At 37.0% G+C, this 20,471-nt stretch overlaps 1 protein-coding gene and 1 pseudogene across 24 annotated transcripts in view; one reads left to right on the top strand and one right to left on the bottom strand.

The window, feature by feature from the left end:
- The window catches only part of LOC129764935 (protein muscleblind), a 799,891-nt gene that overhangs the window by 127,547 nt on the left and 651,873 nt on the right, over window positions 1-20,471 (top strand). The gene's annotated exons all lie outside the window — the stretch shown is intronic.
- LOC129766104 (succinate--CoA ligase [GDP-forming] subunit beta, mitochondrial-like) lies at window positions 10,971-11,677 on the bottom strand (annotated as a pseudogene).

The following is a 20,471-nucleotide window of genomic DNA, read 5'->3' as shown; positions in this document are numbered from 1 at the left end:
TGACATATGATTACGTATTTCGAAAATATATCAGTGGAACAAATAGAAACACTAATAATCGGCCACGTCACGAAAATTGTCCAATTCCGAGTGCCATCTATTTCTCATTCATTTCTACAAGGTTTGTTATGATATCTTATAACACTTTATGATATCTTATAAACTATTTTATAACAATCTATTACGCTAAAGAAAATCAAAATGTTTTCAATAATTTCAAATTAAAATCATCGATGAAATGATCTTATTTTCTACACATTCATGCAGAACACAAGCTGTTTTCTTAACACGAACAACAAAATCAACCAACGTTACGAAATTCGCATATACAGAATATTCTGTATTTTACAGATTTTTCGTCAAATTTAAGATACAGACTCTGTATATACAGAATTACAGATTTTCAGCAAAGATACATAATTTACAGTTTTTTTTCAATAATTCAATTTTAAATATTAAATTTATTACAGTGCATGCACAGATACTTTGATTTATAAAAATGTTGAATGCCATCCAATGAGATGGTTTTCGTTGGAGGCAATTGTTAAGCGGAATCTTGAGCGATTTGAAGAACATAAACAATTATTTTCGCTCTAAGCTAAGTATGATCATAATCAATCCGCCAATCGTATAGAAATTTCTCAGTTTTGCGAACTTTATAATGAGACAAGAATGTTATTGTTTGATTTGAGCGGCCAATTTCCCCTATTCGTTAAAGCAGGTAATATACAAGACTTGGATATCGAATGCGAGCTACTCAAGACGAATCTTATGGAGCAAAGATTGAGTCACTCAGATATAACCTGGTCCCAGCTATTGGATGTCAAAAGGCCTAATGAGGAATTTTGCTATCCATTGCTATGGTCGTTTGTAAGACACTTTTTAATAACATTGATCAGCGTGTGTCGAGCGAATATTTTCGCTTTACAATACCAACAAAACAAAATTCAAAAATTATTTTAATTTTTTTCCTCTTAATTTTTCGATACAGTTTTTTTTGTTAAATATGCAGATATAAAGATTTTTATTGGAAAATTTTACAGAATTTAATGTGGCAACCCTGGTTGCATGTGCTCTTGTACCCGAGCAAGAGAATGAAAAGAGTTTGCCACGGGTAGGCTAAGGCCAGTAGCGGCAAGGTCGTTGCTGCGAGTGGTTGACTGCGGCGATCTTTCTCAAATATATTCAATTTTAATATACAACACACAATATTATGTTTTCACTTCTCGAGTTTTGTTTTAAGCATATAGCCCTAGAATTCTTAACACGCCAGAGATCAGGACAAACCCATTCTTGGTTGTGTTTGCGTTGAATTTACGATAACGTTAACTGGTTCTTTCCACGCACCAGTTGACTCTACGAGTAGAGCAACATCGTAGATACAGAATCTGAATCAGAATTTGACATCTGAAAATTTTAATCAGGAATCTGAATCTGGGGTTTGAATTTGGAATCTGTCTCTGGATCTTGTTATCTTAATCTTGCATCTGAATCTTGGATCTGAATATTGAATCTGAATCGGAATCTTGAACATGAAGCTGCTGGATTCTGTTTCTGAAACTGGAATCTGTCTGAATCTAAATCTGGAATCTGGGATCTGAATCTGAATTTTGTGGAATTTAAATTTGGAATCAAAATTTGGAATCTAAATCTTGAATTCGAATCTTGAATCTTGAATTTGAATCTGAATAGTCTGGAATCTGGAATTTGAATTTAGAATTTGGATCTGGAATTTGATTCTAGATTATGAATTTTGAATCTGAATTTGGAGGAATCTAAATCTGGAATCCGAATCTTGAAATTGAATCTTGAATCTTGAGTTTAAATCTGAATAGTCTGGAATCTAGAATTTGAATCTGGAATCTCGATCTGGAATTTGAATCTAGATTCTGAATTTTGAATCTGGAATCTGAATCTGAATTTGGATGAATCCAAATATGGGATTAGAAACAGGAATCTAAATCTGGGCTCTGAGTCTGGAATCCAAATTTTGAATCCCGAATCATCTGGAATTTGAAATTGTAAATCGGAAATCTGAATCTGGCTCTGGGATCTGTATCTGGAATCTGAATCTTGAATCTGGATTCTTAATCTGAATTTGGTGGAATCTAATTCTGGAATCTGAATCTGGAATATGAATCTGGAAACTGAATCTGAATCTAGTATCCGAATCTAAATCTAGAATCTGAATCTTAATCTAGAATCTGAATCTGGAATTCAAATCTGAAATCTGGAAACATTCACCGACATAAGAGTTGTCGAAAACCAATTGAAAAAGCTTTTCAAAGATAATCCACAGAAGGTCTTTTTTTTTATCCCTTTTGTTTATTTTAGGCTCATTAGCTTTAGCTGTAACAGAGCCGAATTTCAATCGTGTACATGTCACATGTTTATCATATCTATAATTAGCACATTACACAGTTGCCATGTTTTCGGCGTTAGAGTATTCCCTTCTATACCATTGCATATGGTACACATTTACACAGTTGCCATATAGGCGTAAGAGTTTTCGTTCTGTTCTTCCATTATCCAGTTGGACCACCGGACAGCGGAGACAGTTGATTGATCATTGTTGAGTTATTTATAGAACAGTAGCCCGATGTGTCTTGCAGAGCAGAGCAGTTGGTATGGATGAATCGATCTTAATTCGACCGTGGATCGATCTCCATCACTGATGATTGTTGCGTGGACGTAGCTATTCTGTAACAACACAAAGATGGTCAATGAGGGCCCTGAGTTTTGAACTCACGATCGATCGCTTACTAAGCGAATACACAGAAGGTCTATATGGAAATAGTTATGAAAGTGGCCGAACTTTGACAAATGATTATGGTAATAGTAATGGCCAATATATACTTCAATAAAATTGAAAACAAATCATTCATAAATTGAACAAAAATCGGCGGATACTTTCTCAATGACCCAATATATTTTTAATACAATTGGGTAATGCACTTTTTATGTCATATAAACGTACACCCAATAAAGATGGTCGGATGGATATCCTCAGAATAACAACGAAAATCTAAACAAAGCCATTTGGTTTATAGCTTCAAAAGTATAGTAGTGTAAGCATGTTGTATAGAAGTGTAAAACTGTTTACCATGTTAGTATTATGTATATATCAATGTTGTCATGAAATTCGGAATTATACTAATTGCCGAAAATTTGCCTTCTCAATGATTATATATTCTTCTTCTTAAATGACACTAACGTTTCTCGAGGAACTTCGCCGTCCCAACGTAGTATTACTTGCGTTATTTGTATTAGTAATTAGTTGAGATTTCTATGCCGAATAACACGCCTTGAATGTATTCTGAGTGGCATGTTCTAGAATACTCGTGACCAAAGTGCAAGTCAGAGGAAATTTCTTTGACGAAAAATTCCCCCGACCTGAACGGGAATCGAACCCGAACCCTCGGCATGTTAAGTGTGACTCGAACCACTCGGCCACGGGAGTAATCAATGATTCTATAGAGCTTGAGCTTGGGTAGACTGTACACTTGGTAGTTGCTCTCCTTGATTGACCCGAACCAGCGAAATTGCACAAAGAACACACTGAATGGCACTTGGGAGTAGTAACCATTCTCATTGTGCAAGTTTCGGTGATTCGAACATTAATTAGTCAATAACGACGCCGGCCATGTCGTTACAGTCACTAGGGGAAGGGAAGGAATGTTAGTATGATAATCGCCGTGGGAAATAATTTTTGTGGAACCTGACAACCTGGACCTGGACCTGGACCTGTGGTATATTTCGTTATTTACAATGTCTTCATTGTAAATAACGCAAAAGCAGGAAATTATTATTGGGTAACCTTTCAAGGTAATCGATCAATCCTTTAAAATAAATCGGACTTACTTTGAGATATACTTTGTTTTGTATCATGCCTCTTTATCGAACTAAAATCCCGACGACGGAAAATCATTCCTAGGAAACCTGATAAGGTAACCGAGAAAATTCTTCTAAAATAATCTGACAAGCGATATATTCCGTTATTAATCCTGCTACTCTTCATCGAACTACAATCGCGACGGCGGCAAAGAATTGAAGATTTCAGGAATACAATAATTGATTAATGAAAGAATTTAAAAAATGAACAATCGAAGAATTAAAAGAAATAAAGAATTAAAAATTAAACAATCAAAGAATTTAAATAATGTGCGTATGAAAAAAAAACTGACGCCACTGCACGCTCAGCTCATCCATGTCGATGATTTCTTTGATTGTGACTAGTGATCCCCGAAAATCGTTCGATTAATCGAATATTTCCTACAGAAATCGAGTATTTATCGAACAAGTACTGCACAACCAATAATCGAAGTGAACGAATAATTTACATCGATTAATCGATCCAAACCGAGAGAGAAAAAAACGTACGGCCGTTGCAGTTTTATCCTGAAAATCAATCATTATCTTTGATGATCCCCTAAGTTCGTAAACGATGCTCAATGGCGTCAAGGCGAATCAAGCTTCGTTTACGACTTTAGGGGAGCGTACTAGATAATAATTGATTTTCAGGCGGAATGAACGCTTTTTTGATTCCATATGGCTTTCTAGCGAATGAGAAATATTAGTCTAACTAATTATTTCTCTCAGTGCGACGATTAATCGATTACTCGATAATTTGGGTCGATTAATCGTATCGAATAACAAACTGCTGAAAATTATTCGATTAGCTGATGAACGATTAATTTAAAAAATCGGGGATCACTAATTGTGACACTACGACGAATAACGGATGTGTATACACGGGCCAGACAGAGAGCACAATAACTCAAACGAGTGCAACAAGACGATACAGTTTTCACAATCCCTTCCTTTTTCACTTTTATTGACAAAACACGTCTACATTGAACGGCAGCCCGGGAGAGATTCCGGGAGCAATCAATGATTCTATAGAGTTCAAAAAAAGTCCAGGAATCGGGACCACATCGTGGCAACAATGGAAGTTTTGGTGTTCCGCCCAGAAATCACAAACGGAGGTTATATTAAAAAATATATATATGGATGCGTTTACTGTAGATACGACAACGCGAGACCGCATACTAAAAATGAAAAAAAAAATTTTACTGGACAATATTTGGAAGCTATATTTGCCAGACATAGTTCCTTCATATTTCCTTCAGGAACGATAGTTTCGAAGAAGCAAATAAAAAATAAAAAAAATAAATTAGTTTTTTTTACAATCTCATAAGGAACTGAAATCGTTTCCCGTGTCAACAATTTTGTTCTTCGATTTGTTCTCCTTTTCCACGCGATCACTTTTCTCGAAGTTAATGTCTTTAATATATAACTGAACTCGTCTTAATTTACTTGCTTTTCAATTTATTTGACGATTGTATGATTGTAAATGAGTTTCACCGTGTAAAACGAATCGAAACTCGGTCCAGTGGTGAATTCGGGTTGTTTATTAAATTTACCGTCATTACGTGAGCATGAAACAATGGAATGCGAGAAAGCATGAAAATCCACTAGAGGGTTCCCTCCTTACTTCGTGGATCTGTTTGGTTAAAATCGTTGATTTCTGTGTGTTTGCCCCTCGTTCCCTCCCTTGACCTATTTCTCCGCTGGAGGAGATCTGGCAACGCAAAGTTTTCGGAATGACTTTCGCTATACGGGGCAGTTGGTCTTACTTGTGATTTTCTGCGCGCTGTGCACTCGGAAGGGGATGTGATTTAATCTACTCATAATGACCGTCGTCGTGGTTGACGTCGGACCACGTGAGCGCCCGGCTTGGATGGATCCGTGATTTCTCTCGCACTGCAGTAGCGAATATAAATCCACTGAAGGTGTGTCGATTACGCCGCCACGGTAGCAACCGCCACGGTAGCAACCGCCACTGCCGGGGTAGTGGCAAATGAAAAATCATAAAGTGCCAAAAGAGAAACACGAAAGAGAAAAAATAATCACTTACAATTGTGCTGCTTCACCGCAAGCCCAGTGAGCATCCATGAAAGCCACCAAATGTGGCATTAAATTACCTCTTTGGGTGGCCAATTTGTTCGAGGGAACAGCTGAGGCAACATATTTTCGAGATGATTCATACAAAACGAAACCAAGTCAGTTGGTTAAATTTCGAAAGAGATGATAGTTCATCATTTAACTGTCACCCTATCTGAGCGTGACGTTTGCCCACGGCAAACAATGCACCTTTCCATTAAACGGTTCATGCTACCCAATCAACTCGCGCGATATCACGGAAAACAAATGCAAAACAGTTCGAAAAAACTGCAGAAAGTGATACTTGGCATTCGATCGCTTTTATTTTCGCATTCAGCACAACGACAACGCATAACTCGTCGGAGCATACGAAGAATGTTTTTGCCGTCGAGCCCCGAATCGGTATGCAAGTACTTGAAGTGTTTATTTTTACCAAAACCTCATTCCCGCTCTGACGAATGGGTTTTTATGACCCGAGAGAGATTGATGGGAAAGATACGAAGCGCGTGCACTGTTTTTGGTTCATTAAAACCCCGCGTTATGACCGCAAAAAGGAAAGGAAACAGAAACAAGAAACCCTGCAATGTGAATTGATACCGGACGGTTGTGGAGTTTATAATAATTTCAATGAACGGCATGACCAGCTAAATTTAGTTCAGTTGTAGGCGATTAGTGAAAGTAGACTGGCCGGTCTCGGAAAGATTGATCTCTTGACTTTGTAAGGAAATATGCTTTGGGTGGAATTGCGGTCGACTTCAGGTATGACAACGCGCATAGCTTATCATTCACCTTCAACGCTAACTACCTTCTCTCACACACTTTTATCGCTATGTGCCAAGCATTGTCACATGTTGCGGTTCATTGTTTGTTCAAATAATACCACATTCAGCTGATAATCAAATTTTACTTCGCGTCAACAGTGCGCAGGCGAGGGTGGGAACCGCGAGGGACGAGATCAACAACGATCAATTAGAAGGGGGCACACGCTGAAAAACAGAAAACACATGCTTTCCGCGAATCGTTGTCATGCTGCCCCGCGTGCGGTTGTTGGTATTAGTGCTGACCAAAGTGCGCACAACTACCGCTATTCCCCGACTAAGCAGGTTTATTTATTTTTCGTCGCGCTCAAGATAAACACAATTTTCCTCCGCTCTTGACCGGTTCACACTCCACATATGTATGAACACGATACACACTTACACGACGCCGCAGACGAAACATGGAAACGAAATTTTCGAGACTTTAATCCATCCGCACAACGGCGCATAATATTCACTCACACAGCCCCATCTAATTGTAGACGAAAATAAAGTCTCGAAGGGGGCCCTAAGTTGCATCGAATTTGGTCAAAAAAACCTAACCACTTCCTTCGACCCGAAATGTATTAAATTGGATTGGAAGTCGAGAACAGGAATCAAGAATTGTGAGCAATTGAACCCATAAAGCTGAGACGCACTGTACACTTTTGCGGCGTCGAAAAGGGTGAAACGTGAAACGCGAATAATAATAATATCAAACAAAAACATGGTCCGCAGGCTCTCACAAACACCCGCGTAGCCAGCCACCCCGTACGAAGTACGATGTGTTTGAGATATGCACCACCGTCGTGTCGTGTGATAGCGAAATGTCGAGGTGAAAATGCATGCATGCAGTTGTTGTATACAGTTCATTTATTTTTTGTTTGGGCTTGTGTGTAGGCTGGCTACCGTTATGCTTCCGATGCCGTCGTACGAACGTTTTCGGACAACACGAGGCCGAATATACAGTGATGGCTCTATAATTATCACAATAAATACCCGCCACTTAATAATTTTTTTTAACTGTTAATATGCAAGCTGATTCAGAGTCGCTGCCGAATTTCAAAACTGTTCACAAGCAGAGGATAGCAAGAGTTCAAAAATGTCGTAATCTCGGGTTGTGAGACCCTCTTTTCGGATAAGAAAATGTTTTTGTTACAGATAAACACAGGCAGCAGAATGATCAATTCCCAACAATCTATGGATATTTTACATAGATTGTTTTCAATCTATGTAAAATTTGGATTGATTTTGGATTTTTTTCCAAATACTGAAAGTTACCGCTCCTGTTCACTGAACTCAATGTTAAATGGTTCTATTTTGACAATGTTTTCAAGACCGACGTAATTCCTCTGGCCAAACGACACCACAGGAATCAACCATACTGCTTCCAACAAGACTCTACACCAGGGGTTCTCAAACTGTTTTGGGCAAGACACCCCTTTTCCAGAATTAAGTCATACCTTAGACCCCCATAGCCAAATTTTTTTTGGAAACCATCTCTTTAGTTTTTTTTCTGTTCATAAATAAATAAAGGAAAGAAGATTATTGTAATGGAAATATATCAGAGAAAACCTTCAGTAAAGTAATACTTTTACTATTCTCTGCACTAATTATTGTTTCAAACCTTATTTTTTACGCCTTCCATTCTTTACATATCCGAATAAACCAGCTCTTGAAAAGAGCCGTCGAACCGCTCGAATAAGCCGGCTCTTTACATTGAGCGCACGGCTCTGAGCCGCTCACTGAAACGAACCGTTTTGCCCATCTCTATGCAAGAGACTCTCGGTGGTCAGCGAACTCAGCGTGTAGAAGTAATCGAGTTAAGATTTCGTCCTTGTTCTCATATAGTTGAGCAAATAATCGAGTGTTCAAAGAATTGGTTCCAAAGTTTTTGATAGCACTCATAACATATAGTAAAGACTGATACGATCTAGGGCTCAGATTTTTTGCTACTAAATGCTGTCTGTAAACAGGGATGCCAGGTTTGAAGACATGTCTTCATTTTGAAGACATTTGACTTACTGTGAAGACATTTGAAGGTGTGAGGACATTTTGAAGACATCACGAAGTATGTGAAGACATTTCAGTATTATAGTGTATGTGGATTTTTGTAGGATACTTTTCCCGTTTTCCCGTAAAATTCATACTATCGATTGAAAATATCGTCGAAAGAAGTAAAGCTTTTGTCTCAGTATCATCCGTTCGCATTTTTATCAGTGTCTCCTATTTAATTTTATTAAGTGATCAATGGAGACTTTTGTCTCGGTTTCATTCACTCGCTTTTTTCACGACCACTTCACAAATCGAAGGTTTACCGGTTACAAACCGTTTCAATAATTAATTTTATGGATATGGTTTGAGTTACAACGAAAACTCCAAAGCAGCAATAAACAAATTGAGTCATCCATTCTATTTTTGCCATTTGGATCTTCGTGCAGCCCAGCCTAATATAATTCTTTTAATAGTTCCGTTTTTGTGGAAGAATTGGGGCGATATTCACTCAATATGCGGTTTATCATCAATCATCATTTCTAAACTAATAAAATTTAGTTCGCAATTGCGCAATATATCCTTTGTTCATATTTATTGAAATAAACATCAAAGACTCAGGGTAAGTTTAATGAAACGCGCTATATAACAATATCAATTACAATAAATATTGAATAATCTATCACTTCTTCTTCTTCTTGAATGGCGTTAACGTTCCCTATGGAACTTCTGCCGTCTCAACGTATGCATTAACTAGCGTCATTTATTAATACTTAGTTGTGATTTCTTATGATAAATAACGCGCCTTGAATGTATTCCGAGGGGCTAGCTCTAGAATACGCGCGACCACAGTGCAAGTCGAAGGAAAATTCTCTGACGAAAAATCCTCCGGCCACCGGGAATCGAACCCGAACACCCGGCATGATAATGTGAGACGCTAACCACTCGACCACGGGTGCACATAATCTATCACACATTGTTCAAAATTAGGTTTTGAATTTTAGTTCCATTCAATATGATTGTGAAAACATCTGAAGACATTTTTTCGTACCATGTGAAGATATCTGAAAAAATCACCTGGTATCCCTGTCTGTAAATCACGCAGTGAATGACCGGTATCTCAATGTTCTTCCACGGAATAGCTTTTTCGGTAAAAAAACCGATCGATTCTCCTATCGTATCAGTTTTCACATAAAATATTTTGTTATGCCATGCACATCGATGATCAAGTATTTTGGATTTTTTTTTACAATCACTTTATTCTAGTTCACTTCATTTACGAGTAGTTATGTAAATACTTTGTAATCTCTTGAATTGAATAAGAAGTTGAGTACATTTTCATTCAAGCTCCAACGTATTTCAGAACGCATTTGAACTTGCAACCTAAGGGCTTGTTATACAGTAAATACAGTAAAATATCAGGAGCATGTTTGGACATGAATTTGATGATGACTTCCTTCGTGTTAAATCGTGTATATGTTTAAAATGCAGAGAAATGTTAAATATCCTTGAAGGACTCGTACGCTCAAACACATTCACCCTTATTCCGGTTTACGATCGGGTTTGAAATTAGCACTATGTTGCATTCTGTAACCCGAACGAGGTCTAAAATCCATCCAAGAACCAATCCATTTGAACCAATGGACATATGAAAAAGTGGCAACATTGTCTTGACGCGAAACAAACGTCAAAATAATTCATAACTATCATATTAAGATGCCAGAGTGCTGTTTGAAATTGTTGAAATATAACTGAAAATTATCGCTTGGTGTTATTCAAATACTTTGAACACGTATTTCTTACCCTAACTTAACTATTTCTTATGATTTTCCTAGCATTAACCGGGCTTGCGTACTCTGGAACCATTCTAAGAGGAGTGCAAACAGTGACGAATGTATCGATGAAATACAGAAATTCATTGCACAGCAGCGCATAGTCAAACCACAAATGTACTGAGCAAAAAGGAATAAACTATAAGAAAATATACACACACTCAGCACAAACAAAAAGTTGTCGAGAAATACAAATGTTCTTTATTTACTTCTAAGATGAATACCATTAAAGCTGAATCTGATCGAAGCTGCGTGTTGTCCTTCTTTTATAGGTAATAGCCAAAATGTAGAGGCTCAAAATTTCTTTCTTTATCTTCAAATCAATCGGGTTGCTACGAAAAACTCAAGTTTTAGTTGAAAATTCGTTTTTTTTACATATTAATCGAAAGCAATTTCTTTAAAAGTACTAATTTAGCATAGTGCTTTGACAGCCTTCTACCTCGTCAAAGTCCTGAGCGGAGTCAATTGAGCCCTGATTCCTTCAATATTTTCTGAGCTGCCTCCACGTGAGTACCTCCAGTACTTTGAGTCCGATCGTTTTGGAAGCATTACCAATCCCGTTAGCAATGGTGGCACAGTTTACAATCCCATCGAAAGCATTCACCAGAATCGGTTTTACGTTTTGATCTGAGGTTAAAATTTGGAATGCCTTTAATCTTCCTTCACATTACCGCCCACATATAGGAAGTTTGTCAGGTGGCCTCCGTTCAATTTGATAAAGTTCTTTATTGCCATTACCAAGCCATTACCAATTACCAATATAGTTGAGATTGTATTGCTTTCTTCCACCTCTTTCAGGTCGCCATCTTCGTGAACGTCCATCGCGATAATCTCTCTCAGTCGAAACTCGACGTTATCAAAACTCAATTTGGCATAAACGGAAATTATTCGTCCGTCATCGGTTTCCACCAGTGGGTTAATCTCAATTCGTGTCGCATCTTATTCCACGAACAGTTAAGTCTTCAATTTCACCGGCGGCCTTTCCCGTTAGTGCTGCTTTGAACTCCAGGAAACAGGTAACATACTCGCGCCTGGAAGAATATATAGAAAAAACATTAAACAACATTCACCTTACGCACTGCTCGAAGATATGGACGCCTCCCATGAAGCCATTAGTGATCTTTGCCTCGACCGCCGGCGTGAATCTGTGCCTTCACAACATATTCACGAACATCTGAAAGATTCAATTATCAAATACATGTGTTGCGCTCGCAAATATATAAAGCAGACATGAACTTACTGAAATCCTTTTAAATGTCCTCAAAAACTAACAGCTTCATGAGTATAGATAAACTATTTTGACGTTTGGTTCAAGTCAAAGCAGTGTTGCCACTTTTGCGTATGTCGATTGGGTTTGAATCTCGGACGGATTGTAGAATCTAGAAGTCGATCTCGTTCGGGTTGCAGAATGTATAAGTCGATCCCGATCGGATTGTGAAACCCCATCGCCGATCGTGAACCGGAATAGAGGTGATTATCTTGCACGAACCTGTTCACGTTTTTTTACTTGCCGAATTTCTCATCTTGAACTTTTTTATTTGAATTTTATGCACACTCATCGTCTTGATGAGTTTTTAAAATTTATAGCAATAATACTAAGATATTAGTCATTCTTAGGGTTTCCACATATACAGAATATTATATATTTTCCAGATTTTTCGCCAAATTTCAGATACAGAATCTGTATATACATAATTACAGATTCTCTGCAAAGATACAGCATTTACAGATATTTTTTCAAATTCAAATTTAAAATTTAAATTAATTACAGTTCATTAGTTCATTAAGTACAGTTCAGTTCATTTCTATATATATTACCGTTACGTTTGGTAAAACATGGGGCGAGATTCCAATAGACGCCGTGCGTGCCAGCTGCGAGGCTTTTAAAAAAAGAATGCGACTTGTAAATAAGGCAAAGTAGAATAATTATCATTTTACAAACCCAGGTCAAAGAATTTAGAATAGAATAAGGAATTATCTATTAACACGAATACTTGAGTACAATATTATTTTTGCACGAAACAAGCACTAATCACAAAAACACGGATCATTAGTTGGAAACGCTCCAGTGAAACTTTTATCAAGTTTCAAACAGAACTTCAAGTTGTTTTTCTTTGTCAAACATTCACGAATGCATAAATAAACAAAACAAAATAGTTGCGACCGGAAATCGCAGCGAAACAAAACTAATTTACAATGCGTTAACATAAAATCCATTTTGCACTCCACGGTGGCGAGTTAAAAGTGATTATTAGACAATGATAAAATCATAGGCAGCAGTTTTCGAATCAGTAGCCTGAAAGGTTAATTTATTTCAATTGTAGCTGTTGCTTTCAACGCGTAATACATTCGCCCCACAAGAAAGCATGACAAAATCACCACCAAAAAGCAACTGTTGCGTTCGCATGGTTTTGAAAGTAACTCATGCACAAGGGGGATTGCCAAAACAAACTTCGTGTCACACATCCATCTCGAGTTATATCTCCCAGAAAAAAAAAACTAGAAAGCGTATCGCCGAATTTCATTGCGAAACACTAACTGCGCGCTCTCATTATTTAGTTGTGATTGGGTCCGAAAATGTGAGTCCAGAAAGCCAAAACGTCGCAAAACAATTTGCCAATTTGGACAGGAGGTTTTGTTGTGCGCCACACCATCAAAGTGCGAAAGGTGAAATCTCTTGGGCACTTTAATCGGCATAATGGACCTTATTTGTGCCGACAGCGCATTGTTGTTGGTTTGAGAGCCCGCCATAAATTCAAGCCACAGTTACGGTCACTCGATGGCCTTGATGATGACGCGCCGTTGATTACGATACGGAGCTTTCCATTTTTGTGTTGCGTTGCGTTGTGGCGTACTAATCTCGATTTATGTGTTACTTTGTCGTTTTTTTTTTCTCTATATTTTTATTCATTCTTTCAAGTCATAGCCCTATTGCCACTTTCAAGCTCCTTTCGCTGCGGCGAGAAATGGTTATTTTTATGGCCACTTCAATGATGGAGTTCCCACACAATTAGGCTATGAAATTGGATAAGTTTATGTCGAGAAGTACGCGGTGGCGCGATGGCCCCCTTAATTGGACGTTTCGCCGAAAGAACTTAAGCTTTAATGCGGCACAATATTGGCTTGGCCCGCTGAGAGCCGGTGAACATCTTTCCGTTATTCATCAAAGGCAGAGGGTAATAAAATCGGAAGCTGTCCGAAAATATGTTCGAAAGTACCTCATTCCATGAATTTATGATCAAATCAAGGTTTGCTACCGATAGCGAATACCTTGCAGGTTAAAATTATAACCATGGTTATTTGTCATGGTATTATAAGTTTGAGATTGGAATGAAACACATAGCTGCTCCTTGTGGTGATTTGGGAATACAGGCAAACCTTTTTTTGTGCGGGGGATAGGGACCGCATAAAAATATGGCATAAAGAAAAATCGTGCAAAGCTTCGAAAGTAGCTTTAAAAAATCGTGTTCGGTACACATTTTGAAAAAAACTTTTTTTGTGCGGTAGATAGGGACCGCATAAAAAAAGTTTCCCCCAAGAACATAACTCAAATTCATGCCGTTCACTGTTCAATTGCCTTTTGTTTCTCTGCTTCGCGATGGGACAGTTTGACTTTCCGGTTGCGCGTGGCTGTTTTGTGCTTTTAGTTGCACGTCGAAACGTGTTGCTGTTAGAAATCATGTCATGCAAAAACTTAGAAAAACTTTTGATGAGAGGAGGGAAATGATTTCAGAAATGGATAATTTAGACGCAAATATGCTTTTTTTCGCACTGAAATGCATATAAACCATCGAAGAAATTAAATGGACGATAACTTCGTCAAATATGCTTCTTTTCATATACCGCACAAAAAAAAATCGCACAAAAAACCGCACAAAAAAATCGCACAAAAAAACCGCACAAAAACAGGTTTTACTGTAGTTTAAAAGGGTGTATGAACACGTTGGAATGTGAATTTGAATCATATATGTGCTTTTAGAATTTTGAATCTAAACTCGAAATCACAAATCTGAATCTGAGTCTCTGAATTTGGAATCTGAATCTGTGAACTGAGTCTGGAACCTGAATCTGGAATCTGAATATGGAATCTGAATCTAGAATTTAAATCTGTAATCTAAATCGGGAATCTGCCATCTAATTCTGGACACTGAATTTGGAATCTGAATGTGAAATCTGTAATCTAAATATGGAATCTGAATCTGGAATCTGGAATCTGGAATCTGGAATCTGAAACTGGATCCTGTAATTTGAATCTGGAATCTAATTCTGGAATCTTAACATGAAATCTCAATCTGGGAATGGGTATCTGGAATGTTATGTAAAAAGACTCAAATTTCCAAAAATGCTGTTCATATCAGGCTCTCTGATATCTGAAAATTTTGAAAACCAACAAAAACTAAAATATTCACAGGTTATCGCTTAAAAATGACCGAAACATTTTGTTTTTATGGTTTTTGAAGTGTGTTTTTTTTTTCATATTTTTCAATTTGTTTAAAATTTTTATTTTTTTCAATACTTATCATTTGTTTTGAAAAAAAATGAAATTTTCAGACCCTAATATGTAATTCTAATTAGGAAAAAAAATTTACGAGGAGGATTTTTTTCATAAAATTGTTGTTTGAAAGATGATCACATCTAACGGCACAGCCCAAATGTGTAATGGGAAAAAGGTATTTCAAATTATTTTGGTGTAAAAGTTAGTAAGGTTGTATCTAACACACGACCACATTGTTGATGTAGAACTACGAAATTATTGTTGATAGGAGCAAACATAGAGATTTAAGATTCAACTCTTCAGTATAACAAATTTTCACCTCCAGTTTTCACTAAAGAGCACAGTTCACATCCGACTTGAAATTCGCTACATTCGACGCCACGTTTGACCCGAAAACAATGCTCGAATTAACGAAAATTTAATGATCGACCGACAAGCAACAACAATCATAAAAACCAAACCCGATATAACTTTAGAATGCATAGAAATTTTGCAAAGCGTTCTTCAGTGAAAATTTAGGTTGACCTGAAAATAGCCGATTGGTCCATGTGGGTTTATAGAAGTAGCTGTAAATTTTAGAGTAATGCTTCACTATTTCCCTCATTAGAATAACACGATGAGCATGAAAATAATAAGAAAGCACCGCAATCTTTATTTTTCATCTTGGTGTTATAGCTATAACAGCTCTCACGGCGGTCTTTTTCAGTCGATATACATACGGTCACAGAGGATCATATAACTGTTTCACCACCACCATTATTCCACATTTCCAAAAACAAAAATGGAAAATAAAATATTAACCATTTCAATCTACATTTGGAAACGCATGAAATCCACAACAATGTGTGTGCGTGCGATGCAAAATCACACAAGTGCTCTCCACTAGACGGCATGAAAACGACGATTAATACCATTTAATCGAGTTCACCCATGGATTTTAAGTTACTAACAAATACGCAGTGCGGTTTGAGATTAACTACTCTCTGGTAGGAGCAACACTATGGACTAAAAATTGTAAGCACTCTGCTTTTACGCTCTTACCGTTTCAATAAGTTCCCTTCGGGCGGGGCTTAAAATGCCATATTTGCTCTCTCCAAAGTGTCCGTCCACACGTTGCATTGTTTGTTCTCTGTTCTGTTCTCTGCGACTGGTTCCCAGTGGTATATAAAAATAATCCCTCGCCGATACATTAGTTGCCCTTTATTTACGGTACGGGTAGGTTAGTATACAAGTGTATGAGAACATGGGAATGCTCCGAATTATCATCAATTATAACCATTTGTAGACCAGGGATAATGTTTGCAATGTTTAGGATATCAAACCCAATTCGATTGGTATAAAGCAGATCCAAATCAAATCAACAAATGACAAAACATGAGTCTTTTTGATGTAGGTGTAAGTGTCAATTTGTTTTGGAATAGAGAAAATATGAGTTTTCCACAGGAGTTGGGAAACTTTTGAAAAGGATGTATCGATGTTAATAAGAAACATCTTTGATCAATTCTGTCTCATTAACTTATGAGTCGTACCGGAATGGTGTCGTAGAAAGATTTCGATTCTCAATGTTTAAACATGATGTAAAATATACACTGAGAAAAACATAGTCCTTCATAATTTTTTATGTTTGGTTTTTAAATTTCTGAAAATTTGAAACTCCTAAACAAATATGTTTGGCATAAAGGTGTATTCGGAAATGTTTTTGGAGTTTAGAAGAAATTTCATTTAATTTCATGGACGCGATAGTTCAACACAACTAACATATGAAAAGAGCCAATTTACTATAAAAATGACAATAAATTAGAAATATTTTTTGACGTAGAACTACGTCTTTCAGGAAGGATGCCAAATCAGAAAACAGGTCAAGTTATTATGAAATAAAGTTAACGTTAATAACTGTTTTCACTGTGAACGAATTCTCATGATCTGCATACCAATCAAATCGGAGATTCTCTAAGATTTGTTTGATATACTATACATTAGAATTCACTAATCTCTAAACGGTTTAAATTCATGAAAACTTGAAGAACTTCCTTTTTTCCCATACATTTGTTCTTCCGATTCGTTTGCTAACTCTACCCGTATTTCTAATGCTTATAACTCGAACATTTCTCAACAGATCGGAAAGATGTTTGCATCAATTGATATGAAATATTTCAACGCGTTTATCACAATTAATGAATGTTAGTTTTCATGCGACGAACAATTGAATAACTGTAAAATGTCAAGCGTTATCTAAAAGCCCTAACTGCCAAGTTTTGATTGGCCCGATTTACGGTTTCCCCTACACAGACTTCAAATTCGATGTACCTGTGGATATCCGCTTTGCGAATATACCTGCAAGTCGGGGGTATTCTTGTTCCCACCGAGCTGTGTTTCCCTAACACGGACTTCAACATCAATTTGCCTGGGAGCATCTGCTCTGTCAAAACATGCAAGTCGGGAGTATTTCATGTTCCCACTGAGATGTGTTTCCCTAACACGGGCTTCAAATGTGCCTGGGGGGATCCGCTTTGTCAAAACATGCAAATCGGGGGTATTTTTCCCTAAAACGTACTTTTAAACTGAGAAGCCTAGGAAAAGCGTCATTTCAGATACTAGAGGTGTATGAACTTCGGCGGCTCGAGAACTACGTAAATATGAGATGTGCAATAATTTCAGAGGGAAATGTAAAATACAATGATCGTTTGACAATTCGTCTGACCACATGTTTTGGTAGTCTTAGGCATCATATCAAACGTAAAAGGATGGTCATAAAATTTATTTGTAACGAAGAACATAATCTATTACAAAAATTTCGATGCATTCAAAAATAATATTCGAAGTGGTAAACAATTGGATTGCAAAATATAATTGCGTAATTCTACGTCGAAAATATGCGGTCGAGTCCTAGATGTGACCCCTTACAATTTTTTTTAAATATCTAGAAAATGGCTGCATTTAGAGGGATGCTAACCATAAGCATTTTTGTTTTAAGTTGCGTGTGAATTTTTAATTTGTGATATGAAAAAAATTCTATGTTCCAATATTCCATAAAAACTTGTTTCCAAAGTTCGTCTGAATTAATTGGACTATCTTACAATTGTTAAAACTTCCTAAATGACTTCTGTTTTTCATGGAATTTTTTTTTCAAAAATTGAAGATCATGTATTTGAGATACTGCAAATTAATTTTTCCATTTTTTTCTCGGTGTATATTTTTTCTACATTAGAACATCGATATCCCTCCTCAAAAGTTACTCTTCAGACAATATTTCCTCCAACCCAAACGGAATACAGGCTTTCATTCGAATCAAAAATGTTTTGTCATTTGTCGATTTCATTTGGAATTGCTCTGTATTGAGATCAAGAAGAATTGATTCAATTGAATGTTGATAATGTGATGATGAGTGTAGTACTTTTTATCGAAATTATGTCAATAAAGGTAGTCGAAGTGTGACTAGAAGTGTTTGCTTGAATGGTGATCACATGAATATTTTGAAAGAAAACACCAAATTCAGATTTTTAGTTGTTTTTGAAAAAAGAACTAGCGTTACTTAAACCGCTTAACCATTGTTTACATGATTTTTTTTATTAGTCAAATAGATCAAGGTCCAGACACGATCAACTATAAGTTAACTTGTTCTATTATATAATTTATGGACATTGAATGTTATGATGGAAATTTCCACCATTATGCAAAGAAGAGTCAAAACTAAGAACAGTATGAGACTATAATATTTGAAATACAGTAGAACCCCGATTATCCGCGGAATAGTCTGGCGCGAAAATCGCGGATCACGAAAATCGCGGATAATTCAATAAATGACTAAAAAAGAGATGCAAACACAATATTTCAGCATGATAACTATGTTTTATCAATAAAGGAATCATTAAACTATCCATCTAAAGGGTTGTGTACACCAGAAGTCAAATAATGTGAAAGTCATGACCAAAACAAAAATCCAAAATCTTACACCTTACTGAAAATTTCCGGGAAAGTCCATAGCATTACTATGGAACTCGCTTTCGCGGATAAACCGCATCGCGGATAACCGAGGTTCCACTGTAGTTTATAATTATAAGTGATTCTGCATGCGGATTCAATTGTTGCAACTTCATGATTGAATACTTTATTTGGTTCAATATCAAAATTTAATCCACTGGTGATTATGTTTCCTTATTTAAATTAACAAAGAACCGAAGTTAGGAATGTACTAAGAAGGTAAATTGACATTTAAGTAATAAATTGTTAATTATAACAGTTTTGGTGGGGTAAGATGGACAGAAGAAAGATTGTGATGGAAAGAGCAACCAACTTGCACTTTCTTTCTTTCTCTCTTTTTGTCACATTCCAGCTGCTGGACAAACGACGATAGAGAGCAAACATAATTATTGTTCTCGCGAGCGAAAATTTTTTACGCTCCGCATACGACCTGCCTGTCCGTCTTACTCCCATCACATGTTCGTTTCATGCGCACCACGCAAGTGTTATATCTGGAGAACGATTAGCCCTAGGATAGTACGTTAGATATAGTTTTTTTTTGGAGAATCGCATGTACATTCCTTTTTTATATTACACTTTTCTCAAATGGTTACAATTTCGCAAAGTATCAAAATTCAAAAAATCGTATATTCAAATTTGTGAAATTAAAAGTATTTCCTAATAAATTTTTTTTTCAGGCACCTGGTGGGGAGCCCATCCCGAAGATCTTCTAATGTTGTATCGAACAACTATTCTCTCAGTGATGGAGTATGGCAGTTTCTGTTTTCAATCAGCTGCCAAAACACACCTCATTAAACTCGTGCGAATTCAGTATCTTTGTCTCCGTATTGCGTTGGGATGTATGCCCTCAACGCATACCATGAGTCTCGAGGTTTTGGCAGGCGTACTCCCACTAAAAGATCGCTTCAATTTACTATCTCTTCGGTTTCTCATCCGGTGTAAGGTTATGAATCCAGTGGTGATCGGAAATTTTGAGCGGCTGATCGAGCTAAATTTTCACTCCGGATTCATGAGTTCATATCATGAATTCATCTCCATGCAGGTTGATCCTTCTTCGTATATTCCCAACCGTGTTTGTTTTCCTGACTAAATCATCATTTCTAAAAATCATTTCTGTGTGAGGCCGGAAAAGCACTCGCCGTACTTCCTTGAGAGAATACGAGAAATTTTGAGTGCTTTATCCAGACGCTGTTATGTCATTACCTTTGTCTGGGTCCCTTCACATTGCTCCATTCCGGGTAATGAGAGGGCTGACTCATTAGCAAAGGTAGGTGCAATTGAAGGCGATATTTATCAGCGTCAAATCGCCTTCAATGAATTTTATTCTTTAGTCCGCAAAAATACCATTGCTAATTGGCAACGCAAGTGGAATGAAGATAATTTGGGCCGGTGGTTTCACTCGATTATCCCTAAGGTTAGTCTCAAACCGTG

Source organism: Toxorhynchites rutilus, chromosome 2 (genome assembly GCF_029784135.1).
Source record: "Toxorhynchites rutilus septentrionalis strain SRP chromosome 2, ASM2978413v1, whole genome shotgun sequence".
Lineage (NCBI taxonomy): Eukaryota > Metazoa > Arthropoda > Insecta > Diptera > Culicidae > Toxorhynchites > Toxorhynchites rutilus.
This window is presented reverse-complemented; position numbering and strand designations above follow the sequence as displayed.